The 15359-nt window shown below is 39.4% G+C and overlaps 1 long non-coding RNA gene across 1 annotated transcript; it reads right to left on the minus strand.

Moving 5' to 3' along the window:
- Window positions 1-8706: 8706 nt before the first annotated feature.
- LOC127622960 (uncharacterized) lies at window positions 8707-13618 on the minus strand. Its single transcript, XR_007968027.1, has 7 exons — window positions 13579-13618; window positions 12841-12863; window positions 12653-12683; window positions 10574-10630; window positions 9223-9360; window positions 9016-9115; window positions 8707-8880 (listed from the first exon to the last, which is right to left on the minus strand). It is a non-coding gene; the product is annotated as an uncharacterized LOC127622960 (long non-coding RNA).
- Window positions 13619-15359: the final 1741 nt, after the last annotated feature.

Consider the following 15359-nt stretch of genomic DNA (forward strand, 5'->3'; position numbering starts at 1 on the left):
CGTCAAACGTCACGTTTCATGACCACAGGCTTTTACAAGAGTCCCTGTAACCAACATGTCTATCTATAACAGCAGAAATACGTAAAGACTTCATAAGCTTCACTGTATTGCAAATATATGGATTTCTTCAAGGATACCTTCAGATTGTGGATCAAATGCACTGGGGCTTAAAATAATTATTATTATTAGGCTATGTGAGGAAACGTTTATATTGACAGAGGCAGCATTCAAGATTGGTCTATGCACCCAAGACCAATGTCGACTCCTAATTCAAATACGTTTCAAACTAATACAGTAATTAGAAATAAAGTATAGCACGTGACATTTATTGCTTACTTTACCGTTAAAGAGATAGTTCACCCAAAAATGAAAATTCTCTCATCATTTATTCACCTTCATGCCGTCCCCCAGACAACAAATTAGGTCTTGCCGACGTTGGGGCGCGTGTGCATGCCCGACATAAAGTGCCTCGGTAAGATGTCTTATGGAGATCGGTAGCTAATCGGCAAGATATCGGGAAGATGGTGGCATTAGAATGATCGCCGACCGTGAGCCAACGTAAACCCGACATAATCGCCGACCGTGAGCCAACGTAAACCCGAAATAATTATTATGACCTATGCGGCGCGTTCCTACTAGAGCGAGGAAAGCGTTCGGTCGCCTGCTCTCCCATTGACAACACTGGAACAGCTGATTTTCGGCTGCATCGCTGGAAACGCCACAGCATGCTTGAAAATCAGCTGTTCCAGTGTTAAGTCAAAGGGAGCGAGGCGTCTGAATGCTTTTCGCCGCTCTAGTAGGATCCCACCGTTATGTCTTATTGATTTGTTTAGGCTAACTGCTGTCAGATTGTGTTCCAAGGACAAGTTTCCTATTGTATATCAACAACACTCAATAACAGTTTATGTGATGTGCAGTGACGTGCGGTGATGTCTTAAAGAGGGTAGGCACTGAGTTATGAAAGCCAGATTACCTGATTTATTGTTTAAGCTAATAATACGTAATAACAGTGAACGTTACGCACAAGCGCGGCATATCAAGAAATGTACAAATCAGGATGTATATCGTGTACTCTCTCTCTCTCTCTCACACACACACACACACACACAAGCGCGTAAACAGTGAACGTTACGCATTTATCAGATCCTTCAAAACCTCTCGGTTTTCCTTTACCTTTTCATTGTGGTAGGTTATATTCAGCTTCCTTTGCTCGTCAAGTGCAAGGTTGATCCGAGATTTTCCAAAGGTTTTCAGTGTAATTTGACACTGGATGTGAGCTGACGACTTTTCATGCGGGCAGTTTGTTCAAATCACAATATCCTGCTGAAGTCCAAACAGTCTGACTGGTTGAAAAAAGCAGGCAGGGATAGCAGTACAGCCGCTGATTGTTAGCACAGCCACATAGCCAATCTTTTCTTACATACCAATCAGTTTGAAATGATCGGATAATTTTTGGGCCCTTTTGCTGTGCTAGTCCATCTAAGGCTGGCGTAGACCTCCCGCTTGCAATTAACTCATATTTGGTTATAAAATTTCTTAATTCCGTGATTACGGCCTGTGCTGTCATTTTGATTTTGAATTTGGCGGGGATTAGGCATGTACGCTAGCTGTGGTTTAATGACGTTAGCTACGCAAATGTCCAGGAATATCTCGATTTTAATTGGTCCATGTCTGATACGTAACAGAGATGATTACGGGCATAACATATTTACGTCAAAAGGCACAGCAGATTTGTGCTTTTTGCCGTACATGTTAAAGAATACAGGATCGAAGTGCGCATGCGCAACATGGGTTTTCCGCTTGTCGTCTGCAATGAATGGACCGTAAAAGCACTGCTTATTCTACCATTTGTTTTTAGTTGATTATGCGTAACTGCTACATTTGTCATCATAACGTCTAAACAATTGGAATAACACACATATTGCATATATAAATCACAAGAATAAAAAGTAAAAATACAAACACAAGTTTATTATTTAATAAACATTTTATTTTTGAATTTTGGCAGGGTAGGCAGTGCCTAGTTTGCCTACCCAGACCGCACGTCAGTGGTGATGTGTAATCATAAAATTTCTTCCCTAACAATTTGACAAGAGTTGAGAAGTAGGCAACTAGCTCACTTGCATGCGAGACTCCGTGGCTGCGCAGTCTGCAACCACAGTTGGCAGGTTTTATAACAAAAAAAAGTTTAAATTGAAAGTAAGTGATTGTTTATATGTAGAGTGTATTTCATACACAATCTGACAACCTAGAAAATGCCAGTCTAACAGAAAAAAAGAATGGATCAGTGATTTTAAAATTAAGTTTGATGGTCATGCAAATTAGGCTACAGGAGGAAATACAGGTTTTCCGGGAGAAATAACAAAATAGGACACCGGGAGATGACCTTGAAAAAATTAATTTTTACTTTGTTTTTGCAAAAGCAGCATCATTTATTTTAACACGCAACAAATCACACATAGAAATCTACAACAACAAAAATAAGAAATTTCCTCCAAAATATTTAATCAAGAAAAATCAGTCCAATCAATTATTTCACTTTAAGATGCTTGCTCGCCCCGCCTTTGCCGCCCCCCATTCCTGTCCCTGCTCAGCCGCAGCCAGTTTCTCACAGTCATCTCTACATCTGCCTCAGTGGAATTTTGTTGGGCAGGATTTCTTAACACAGCACCTAAACAAAACAAAAAAAAAATAGAGCAACAGGGGAAAAAAATAAGACAGTAGCACAAAAGTATATATCTTCGTTTGATTGTTTCTATAAAGACAATTCAGAAAAGTCAGAGCATTTTACAAAAAAAAAAGACATTTGGTTGAGAATAGTGCGAGTATAGTATATAAATATCGAGAACAACTGATATAAATACAGACACCACATATGGGTTGAATAGTGACAGAATGTTGCTTCAACACATTGTAGGACTTACTCAGGAGTACCTGATGAATAGGCCGTGATTTAAGGCCTGTCTTCTGACCCCTACTGCACCAGTTCAGATGAGTTGAAAGATTCTGGTCAAATATTTTAGTGCAGACTCTCCAAACTGTTTCCTTTAAATTCTTGCCACCAGACAATGACAGTTTAGTTATCTGTAAAGTAAAAGACAAATTTGACTAATCCCATTTCACAACCTGCTGTATTACATTGTCTTTGAAGCACCGCTCTCCCATGTAGTGTTGCACGGTGCACCGATACTTCAAAAGTATCGCGATTCTCGGAAATTAAAAACGTCACAATTCCTAAATGTATTAGTATCGATACTTCTAAGAATGACCGCGTTCCAGATTTGTAAGAAACGTATTTCCATTACATTACATAAGGATGACATTCTCCAAATGGGGGGGTCCTGTTTCTAGATCAGGATGCTCTCTGCACACGCAAGGTCTCTCGCTCGCTTTCCCTCTCTGTCGTGCGCGCGCACTCTACGCGGTTTGGAGCAGTCTGTCTCGCATGCATGCTCGCTCTAGGGGCTGTTTACACCTGGTCACTTCATGCGTTTTCTGTGATAGGATAGCTATCCGATCGTGAAAAAAACAGGTTGTAAATGCCCTCCGAAATGCATTCGAGACGGATTTGAATCCGATCGCTCAAAACACTTCAGGAGATGGTCTGGGCCGCATTCCAGATGAAACTGGACAAGTGTAAATGCATCTGGTTGTTGAAACCACATATGTAAATTTTACTCCTCCCAAAAATGGCAAAAAATAAACGTGTGAGAGCGTGTTATAGGCTATATACATCATGATATAGCCAGATATGACGCTACTGCAACACGCATCACTGCAGATGAGCATCTATTCATCAAGCCAACGTGCAAACTATCGCAAATCAAAGTGAAAGTAAGTCGCAGACGCTTAACACACAATCATCTCCTTTAAAAGTAAAGAAACGAAATGATCTTAGGGCTGTTGCCACTCTCTCTTTGATTTTGAAATTTTAGCTGATGATCAATAAAATGCAGCACATATCTGTTGCTTTCAGTGACATGCACTCCATTAAATCTGCATATAGCGCGGGAATTGAAAATCGGATTTATATCTGATTTGCAAAACCACATTTATGTGATAAACTCATATTTCAGGCATTTGACCGACCGGGTTGACACTTCAGCGTGAGATATCGGGGTGTGGTGTGAAACCAATCAAACGCGTGTCTCACGGCCAATACGTGAGAGTTGGCAGCTCTGCTATGGGCATTATCCTCATGGCTAACCAATAGCCTGCCTACGGCTAATTCAACATCTCTGAAAACGCAACTTTCATAGATAACGTTAATAATTTGCAAGCTGAGATAATGCTCCTAAATTTATAAAAAAATGTTTAATATATCTGCTATGTTCATTTATTAGTGTGTTATATGATTAGAATGTTTTCCTGGTTTTAAAATAAAGCACAGCAATGATATTTGAGTGTTTCTCCCTTTTCAGGAAAAGTATCAAAATCGCAATTCTTGACTAGGTATCGGTATTGAAACAATAATTTTGGTATCGTGACAACACTACTCCCATGCCCACATCCATGGCTGAAGTGCCTTTGAGTAAGGAACCTAACCCCTCACTGCTTCCCGAGCGCCACTGTAGCAGGCAGCTCACTGCTCTGGGTTAGTGTATGCTTCACCTCACTGTGTTCACTGTGTGTAATCATGGATGTGATAAATGCAGAGACCAAATTTCCCTCACGGGATCAAAAGAGTATCTATACTCTATAGGTATCTTTTGTGCTTTAGAGATAGACAGAGACGGGACATACCACTTTCTTCTTAAAGGTGCTATCGGTCCGAAGTTGGTCATCAAAATTCTCCAGGTCTTGCAGTGTAAGCAGTGGTAGCAAGTTCAAATTAAAATCTTCGAGGAACAGAATTATTTTTTTGAAGTAGTTTTATAACATAATCCATTTTAAGCTGCAGTTCTCCGACCTGCTCCAAAAGGAGCCTTTCAACAGCTGGGGAAAGTACAGGAAGAAAATATAAAAAAATTATACAAAAAACGATTAACAAGCAATGCTCATAATACAGTAGTTGTCAGGGTAGAGACCAGGAGATCGGAGGTAAGTGATTCAAATATAGTTTTATTCAAGTATAGAAGGTGAAAGGTAAGTATCAGGTGACTTTTCAGGTGCTGGTTTAGTGAAGATAGTTCGTTGCACGGAGAACAACTGGAAATCCAAATGACTTGGATCAGTAGAACATTCACTCTGTATCAGTTCGTTAACTCCTCTCTTTCTAGGAGCAATCGGGCCGGTTTGATCAGATCTCAGACAAGGGTTCAGGAATCGGATAAGTGATCTGGAGATGGCAGAACAACAGTGCATAGGGTTAGTATGAATCAGGTAAGAAAACGGAATACTCAGGTTTTCAGGATCGACGGAGATATCAGGACTCAGGGAGAAATGGTCTGTTCCTATTGGAGGCTTGACAAAGACTGGATACAAGGTGAGTGTTTTTATGAGTTGGCTGATGAGGTGATAAGTGATGACCAGGTGTTTGTGATTTAGAATTCTGGGGAGAGTGAGCTTTGAGTGGTGGACTGCAATGAACTTGACTGATCTCTGACAGTAGTTTACTGACAACAGCAGAGAGAACCTGCCCAAAATACCTGTGCATCCAGCAGGAGCTGATCTGGCAGATCTATGACCTGTGGAAAACAGAAAAAATATAGGTGTTATTTGTTAACAAAAATACAAAGTATGAGTGTGTCTTGTTTTTTAATAAAACTGTGTGAGAGAGAGAGACAGACAGACAGAGAGAGAGAGACAGACAGAGAGAGAGAGAGAGAGAGAGACAGAGACTTCTTACCCAAATTAAAACCGAAACAGGCAGCCAGCTAATGTAGTGACTACTCTGTCTCAGCCTCTAGCCTACCATAACACAGAGTAAGAAGTACAGACACATAAAACACATCATACACTAAAATATGTCTTACTTTGAGGGGTCCTGTGTGGAAGGCCTGGACGGGATAGAGGGGTTTCACGACACTGCGGCATGTTGGTGTTCACAGACACTTGAAACACAAAGATTAAAAAGGTTAAAACAAAGATGAATGATTCTTTCAGGTAATCAGTGTCAGATCATATCGAATTCAGTCAGAATGACCGTATGAATGAGGGCAGCCTTTTTTGCACTCTGCATAGCCTAGCCTACACAGAGAGAGACTTTTCTTCCTACCCTTAAAACCAAAACAGGCAGCCAGCTACTCTAGTGACTACGCGTTCGTGACTCACGTAATACGCAATTACGTTCAAAAGGTCACGCTTGACGTCGGCGGAAGTACCGAGTCAGTGTTTACAAATGTGAGGAAGAAGGACCATATACACCTATTCAAATGTCTTTGTGTCAGTTCTTGTGTCGTCATTTCGTGTGCGTATCCTGGGTGTTTTAATATTAAAAAGGCTAAAAGAAAATTTTCATCAGGACAGAAGCATTACCTTTTCAACGTAATTGCATATTACGTGACATCACGAATGCGCATCACAGAACAGAGCAAGGCGAGCGTTTGTGCTTATAAAACTTAAACTTTTTTATTTATTCTTGAAATGAGCGATCGTTTCGCTAGATAAGACCCTCGTCTGGTATCGTTTAAGGCCATTTGAAGCTGCACTGAAACTGTCATTTGGACCTTGAACCGTTTGGGGTACACTGAAGTCCATTATATGGAGAAAAATCCTGGAATGTTTTCATCAAAAACCTTAATTTCTTTTCGACTGAAGAAAGAAAGACATGGACATCTTGGATGACATGGGGGTGAGTAAATTATCAGCCAAAGTTTTTTTAAAAGTGATCTAATCCTTTAAAGCTGCAGTCCGTCGTTTTTCCTCTTTGTCGAAATCAATTGACTCGAAAATATTAAACCGCATGCAAGTTCCCAATTTTTTCTTCTTCTCATGGCCGCACGCCGGAGATCCGGCACGGTGCCGGAATACTTTAAGCCCTGTAACTTACATTCAGGAGAGCACATCCCTTCATCACTGGGTGTGTCTTGCTGCCAATCATCTTGTGGCACTAGGAAATACAGAAAAAGGCCCCTTTCACAAAGAACAGCATCACCCAGGTCCAACTAACAGAGCTAAACGAGTGACCCCACAGCAGTGGTTCTCAAACTTTTTCTGTCATTTTTGTCATTCCACATTTTTTATAGGACTGTGCTGTGTGTGCTGTGTATTTTGTGTGTGTGTGTCTCATTGTGTTCTCCATCTGCATGCTAAATAGCTTACGTTCAGGAGAGCCCAGCCCTTCATATTCGGCTTCCTGCTGCCAATTAACGGTTGTCACTATGAAATGATAAAATTAAGATGGTGAAACTGCCAAACAGGAAGTAGACTTTTTGCTCTCAAACTTTTCAAATGCGCTTACAGCCACAAGTTTAAAGACCCAATGAATCACATATTTAACGGAAACTTACATTCAGTTAGAAGAAGGTCCTCATTCACAGATGTAATCACTTAAATGGAAAAACACATTAATGCTGGTTACACACAGTTTGGTTTCTGCTTTCCTTGCATATTGGTGTAGGTTTCCTCCTGCTGACTGGCCTCAAATGGCCCAGACCCAGCTTGATTTTAAAATCTGGCCCTAATTCATTTGCTATTGAATTACTTTGAAATTTATACTTTTACTACCTCAGTCTGATGTTTTGAGTAAGAAGTGCAGTATCATACATTACATGTAAAATATCTTACTATCGTTAGTCCTCTGAAGGAGCCCTGGAAGAGGGTGGCGTGGAGGCTGCTTCAAAGCACACAGGCCTTCGTTATTATCCGGTGTCACTAGAAAATACAGAAAAACGAAATTATTGGAGAGAACAGTAAGTCAAGTTTATCACAATTAGATAAACTAATGTCAGTGGGGTGTGAAATTGCCACACATTTCTATCAGCAGCAACTCATCTTAACCCAGGTCAAAATAACAGAGCTAACCCAGTGTCACTCAAACTTTTTCTGTCATTCCCCACTTTGCATAGAACTGTGCTGTTCTCTCTGTGTCTTTGTGTGTGAGTTTGCGAGAGTGTGTTAGTGTGTGTGTCAGTGTGTTCTTTGTCTGCGTCTTAAATAGCTTACAGTCAGGAAAGCCTTCAGTCCTCCAGTGCCGGCGCCTCTTCTTGAATATTAACTGCGGCCTCTTGGAAAGACAGAAAACCTTGGCTTACTGATCATACTACTAATATAAACTCAAAAATCATATCTGGAACATCAAACTATGGTATGTGCTGTGGACCTGTGCAGTACACTGTGTCTGCTTGAGTTTAGGGACCTGATGCATTTTACTATAGAGGGGACACTTACCTTCACTATACGATGATGTGGGATGGGCTGGAGGAGTTAATCGAGGGGTGGGAGGGTGGGCCAGCTTTCTTCTTACTGACACTTCAAGAAGATTAAAAAAGGTTACAACAGAAAGATCATAAGGCACATCAACCATAAGATTTGCACCTTAGATATCTACATCTGATATTCTCTGTATGAGAAGTACAGCATTATACACATAAAATGTCTTACTAGGCTTGCTCCTTTGATGGAATATTGGGTGGGCTAGAGAAGGCTGCTCCCTGTTTGTCACTGTCATGGCCATTTAAAAAACAAGGATTCAAATTCAAAAAATGTTTAAACACAAAGATTACAAATTCTTATCAGGCATAATTACAAGTATGACCATGTAATTAATTTTCTAATGGACATATGGAAACTTAAGATCAAAATAGTTATCCCACTTGCCAGCTCTGATGTTGTTTCCAGCCATAGGTAGGAGGGGAGGGGGAGAAGTTTTTTTTTTTGGAAGGTTTGTTGTGCGTTTACTTCTTTTTTGCCAGTGATGTTTGTGGTGCATTTTGGGTGTCTGATGAACTGCACGATGCAGGGGATGATGGTGGTGATGGTGAGCTAAGTCGCGATGGTCTGTAAATGAAAAGTTTTTACAAAGATTAGTTTTCATATTGATCACATCGAACAGAGAGAAATATGACATGGGTGACATACTCTGTGTGATTACAAAGAGGATGATCAAAATGTCAAACAACATATGATGCTCACTTTCTCCGCTGGCGACCTACTGGCAGCTCCTCTTTGTCTGTATTCAGATCAGAGGTGTGGCAGGACAGGCCCCACCTCTTACTGAGACTTTCAAAGCAGTCTGTAGGCAATGTTTAGTACTGTATGTTACCAATTAATTCTATATCACAACATCAACATATAAAGTACAATGAGTAACATCAGAACATCTTAACCCCCCACCCTTACTTGTCTCATGTAGTATTCGACAAGAGTACTGTTTCCATCCTTTAGATGGGTTAGGTGATGTCCTCTTTAAAATACTTTGGAGTATTTTGAATGAGTCTTTATATGGAGGCCACCAAGCCATGCCTCCATCATATTTGCCTGAGTGATAAAAAAATACCTTTTATTGACAGTGATAGACAGTTGACAAATACCTATACCAACATAAAACATAAAATGTGCAACGTTACAGCACTCAGCATTAACCTGATGTTGACAATGGAGTTCTCCTGTAGCCTTATCTAGGTCAAAGATAAATATTTCCACTACATTGCCCTGGCCTACCTGTAAACCATTACCTTGCAACCGGTCCACTCGCTCCTTCATCAAGGCCACTATAAGGTATAGGCTTTCCTGATGCAAAATTAATAGTACCATAAAGGTCAATATCACATTTTTTTTCTGTACTGATCAAATCTAAAAATGTTCACAGTTGTACAGTATGTCTTCCTAAAGGCAGGGCTCGAAATTAACTTTTTTCCTCAGTGGCCCGCAGCTGTCCAGAATTCTACTTGGTATTGGCCCTGAATTTTTTTCCATTCTACATAATAAACATAGCATAATAATCAGAAACTTGCATCACATAATTGATAAAATATACTGTATAGTTGTCATTCTATTATATTTTACACCTGCAGATATGATGAAAATGCAATAACCATTGTACAGTGATTCGAAGAGCAGTAAACAGTGTTGTAAGGATGCGTGTACAAAACTGCTTATAGATCAGCTGGCTAATGCTGCTTTTGCGAGCTGCCCGTTACGCCAGGTCAAACCTGTTGTATTTTCGCTGTTAATATTTTTATATCGCTGTTAGAATTTTATTCAGATGAGAAAGATGTTTAGATTTTCATGTGAACGGTTTAGGAATGGCTTTGCCATTTTTTCTACATCCCAGACATCTTTCTATTGTGTCCCGGGAGCCTTTTTTATTGTCCCCGGGACATCATTAATAGTGTTGCACAATGTACAGATACTAGAAAGGTATCACGATGCCTTCACGCAAATACCGATACGATTTCCGACGTTTTTAGAATCGGTATTTTATTAAAATAATAACATTCTGTAACTGTACATTGCTGTGAAACATGTAAATGTAGGGAACAAACAGGGATATACATTTTGATTAAATAAGGGATTGATGAAGCAGTGGATTTCAGTATGTAAGGTAATGTTTGAGTAGTAGGCTAGTTAGATCCATCTGCTCATATATTGTGTTCCTGATGACAAACTTCACATGACTGAGATCAAAGTGAACTTCAGCTAAGAACCCAATTATAGATGAAATCTTAGGGTGATGATGGTCACTGTGTACCTGTGTTGGAGCTGTAAACTGGACAGGATCTGGAATATGAGTGGGGCTCAACATTGCCTGTGGAACAGATAATCATATTATATGTAGGGAACATTAGTTTATAGACAATTTGAAAACCCTGCAATCAATATGTATTAGACCAGGTTGTGATCTAATATGTAACCACTGGTCCCTCAGATTCAAAAGAAAACCAGCCATATTGACGATATGTGCCGAACTTCACCTCTGCTATGACTCTCCTTGCTATGGCCAGCGAAGTGGTAAGCTTATGCTAACGTTAACGCTTGCTGAAAACACATCCCGTAGCATTTTCTAACCACAACAGACGTCATAGGATACAATATCTGATTTAAAACACTTCTACAATGAGTTTACTTATGTGTTATCCTCCAAGTTAGCCATAGATATCTAATGTTACAGTAAGTTAGCAGCCAAGTTAACCAGATAGCTTGAGAAACATCTTGTGTAACTTAACCGTTAACGTTACTATCTCCAAAAAGTTAGCCTACATGTATATGCATCCGTTATGCATTCTACCAAATATCAAAACAAGAGATGCCAGGAAACAACTCTGGAGGCAGTGGAGGACGAAGTACCGTAATTTCCGGACTATAAGCCGCAACTTTTTTCCCACGCTTTGAACCTCGCGGCTTATACAATGACGCGGCTAATATATGGATTTTTCGCGCTTTCAAATTTTATATATATATTAAAAAAAACAAAACATTCTGTGACGTGCTCAGTTTTTTGGCGGCGTGAAGCTTTCATTAGACCAATTGAAATTGCCGTAAGGGTTAAGGTCAAAACAACTTTTTTTGTTTACTGTTTAGATTAAATCAAGCGCGCTCAAACTTCCCATCATTCTGATTACGGTAGTAATTTTGTCACCCTCACCATGGCAAAGACACGGAGAAATGCATATGATGCTGCTTTCAAGTTGAAGGCGATTGATCTGGCTGCTGCACGGGAGCTTGGTCTTAATGAGTCGATGATAAGACGTTGGAAACAGCACCGTGAGGAATTGACTCAGTGCAAAAAGACAATTAAATCTGAGGCTATTCAACTCCGACACTGAAGGAGATGACTTCAGTGGTTTCAGTGCACAGGACGAGGAAGATAGTGACCAATGACTTTATTGGTAGGCTACTGTTTACTGCAAATGTTTTATTACAAGCCGTGTGTCGCCGGCAGCGGGGGCGTGGTCAAGCACCCGTCCGGGAGAGAAAAGCTGTAAGGGCGCTTACACCTGCGCTAAATTATGTCTAACACCGGTGTCTAATTTCAAGTGCCCTGCTTCACGTGTCCTTCTTGGGAAAACTGTCACACGGGCACCAGTGTGACAGTTTTCAGCAGGGCACTTGACGTTCCAGGTAAGGCTTTTAATGGCCACAGCAATGTTTACAATCAATTTGATAAAGTTTCTCAATTCTTCTATGCGCCAACACTAGCCTGACGTGTGTCACTCTCTCAGTTCTGTGGCTGCTGCCTTTTAATGCCGCTCTCCCCATGCTTACTGAAATTAGACACCGGTGTTAGACATAATTTAGCTCAGGTGTAAGCGCCCTTACCGCTTTTCTCTTGACCACGCCCCCGCTGCCACACCGTGTTTCGTTAAAGCCTGAGTAAAGTTCCTTTGTTTCAATGTACCGGTAGGCACCTGCGGCTTATAGACAGGTGCGGCTTATTTATGTTCAAAATAATATTTTATTTAAAAATCAGTGGGTGCGGCTTATATTCAGATGCGCTCAATAGTCCGGAAATTACGGTAAAATCGAATAAATTAAAGAAAGAACATTAATATGTTACTCGCAATTGTTGACACACAATATTACAGTACAGTCATTACCAAATGTTGAGAATTATGTTATTATGAATATCTAAGACAAATCAAAAGCCAAACTCCAAGAATGTGCCAGGCAGTAAAAAAAAAAATCTTAGGATGCCAATAATCAAGACAAGCAAACAGGGGAAAGTTATTACATGCGAGTGTATCGATATATATGTGCAAAATAACTTTAACTAGATTAATTAAAGATAGTGTTTCAGTTGTCTTTGAGGTTAATTAAAACACATACTTACTGTACAAAGGCAAAGACGTGTAAAATTGGCTCTGAAAAAATAAGAAACATGAAAAGGAGTCAAATATATTGCAAATGCCATTGTGAATTAATATGCACTCAGTTTTAATGTATCTTTATTGACACAAACAGTATGTTAAGAACATGGCAAATCAGAACTGTAGGATGACTTCTAGATTGATCACTTACAAAAATCAGATGAAAATCGATCACTGAAAAAACAGAAAAGACAATTATTCTACTTTGTATAAATTACAATGGTTAATAAAGGCTCTATTTTATGAATAGGCGTGTGTCCAAAAAAATAGGGTAGTGGCTGCGTGCTTGTACTAAACTGAGCTCTTTGATTGACAGGTCTACTTTTAACGTTACCATAGAAACGCACAATAAAAGAGCTGCCTTTAATTTTAAGCATGTCACTTAGACAAAATCATTAAAAAATGCCTTCAGAGTGTAAGTGGTTCATATTATAAAAGAACAGATGTCATTTTTGTGTGGAAAAAAGACAGTCCGTCAATTTTATGACCGTTTATTAGTTAGTTTAACCTGGCTGCTTAACGTTAACAGTTACCTCTCCTCAGACTGAAAGAGAAAAACGAGTTCCCCTCATGTCTAAAAAAATAGGCTACTGTCTAAATAACTCACTGAAAATATTTAATACGAACGTATTAACAGTCAGTTAAAAACTAAAGTCAACAGTTAGTTAACAACAACAACTAACTTAACCAAGTCTAACACGTAACGTTAATCCTCCGGCGCCAATTTCTGTCATCCGTTAATCGAAAACATTTATTAGAAAACTCGACGTTTTTCTAACAAAATAATATTTTTCAACAAAAACATAAGTACACAAAACAAAATAAACACATACTGGCCTGAAAATTGTGTGTTTGAAATGGATAAACAACAATGGATAAATATACTCACAAGAGAGTCCGTTAATCGAGAGTCCGATGCAGTAGTCTTGATCACGCGCATAAAAACGTGCACGCGCCACATAAACGCCCCCTTAGTTAAAAAAATTGCAATATTTACTGTTGTAAATCACACTTGAATTTGGTCAATTTGCAAATTATACTCAAAAGAGATGCAGAAGATTTTGGCCCGGGCTTGAAAATTCATTTATAAAAAGATAACATTAAAACCTAAACAAAATTTCTCACAAAAAAAATACGTGAATAACGTTTTTTTTTTATCAGAACTCATTTTAATTGCATACGTTTTTATCTCTTTTTTCCTGACCCTGTTTTGGACGTCTGTTTGTTGGGGCATACGGATTTTACACAAGCTCACCGCTTGGACCAACGGTTGCGTACATAGATCTAGTAGCAGCAGCATGTGAAAAAAAAAGAAGCGGGATCGGCAAAATGGTTCCTCACGGTTCCTCCGCCGATCTCCGGAGTGTGCATGAATTGGAGTGGCTGTAGATTCGTCCCGCCGATGGTTTACCCACCTAAGTTTTTTCACTGACTTGCTAGAAAGACTTGAACCAGAGATATTCTGCAACATATCTTTGATTTACTTTCTTCTGCTGAACACAAACAAAGAATACAAAGATATGTTGCAGAATATCTCTGGTCCACACAATGCAAGTGAATGGTGGCCAGAAATTTGATGCTCCATAATGGATTTAAAGGCAGCATAAAAATTATCCATGAGATTCCACTAGTTTAATCAATGTATTCTGAAGTGATCCAATCAGTTTTGGGTGAGATCAGACCAAAATATAGCTCATTTACACTGTACATCTTGCATTGCAGTCTCAAAGCACGATCATGACTTCAAGCTCTATTACACATCCTAGTGCTTGAAATATGCCAAAGTCTTTCTAGCAAGTCAGTTCACGGTCAGCCATCTTTGGAAATAGGAGGCTATTTCCAGTCATGGCTGTGCAGCTCCTATCTACATGAATGGGTGAACACCGAAATCTCAAGATTAAAATCAAAGGACATATTTCATATCAGCAATAAAATCTGACAACACTGGTATCATAATTTATGCTTCTTTATCTCAGATTATGCTAAAAAATAATAATAATAAAAAAAAATGTCCCGGCTTGTATAGATAACGCTCATGAACATTCTCGAGATGATTGACATGCAATGTCTGTATTTACAAGGTGATTGGCTCTTTTACCTGGAAGGCGGGACTTCCTTTCTACATCTGTTGACTGTTGGGGTTAGAGCCTTTTAGTTGGCGTTCCAATTTCTCCCATTAATTTTAATAGAAGTGGCCTGTCTCTGCTAAATAGTCTCTGACTATGTGCAGAGTTCTAGATGGCACTAGGAAGTGTAATCGAGCTTGAAATCATGATCGTCAAGGAGACTGCTGATGTCAAGATGTACAGTGAAAGAGGAGTTATATTTTCGTCTGTTCTCATCCAAAACCAATTAGATAGCTTAAGACATAATAAAACACTTTTTTATGGATTACTTTTATGCTGCTTTTATGTTCTTTTTCGATTCAATGTTTTGGTCGCCATTCACTTGCATTATATGGACCTACAGATTTGAAATATTCTACTAAAAATCTTTGTTTACTTTCTGCAGAAGAAAGAAAGTCATACACATCTGGGATGGCATGAGGGTGAGTAAATAATAAAGGAATTTTCATTTTTGGTGATCTATTCCTTTAAGTCTCAAAAGGAACTTTCACCAATATTTTCAATAACATAGAATGGGACATATTATTGCACTTTTTCAGTACAG

This window comes from Xyrauchen texanus, chromosome 29, assembly GCF_025860055.1.
Source record: "Xyrauchen texanus isolate HMW12.3.18 chromosome 29, RBS_HiC_50CHRs, whole genome shotgun sequence".
Classification (NCBI taxonomy): domain Eukaryota; kingdom Metazoa; phylum Chordata; class Actinopteri; order Cypriniformes; family Catostomidae; genus Xyrauchen; species Xyrauchen texanus.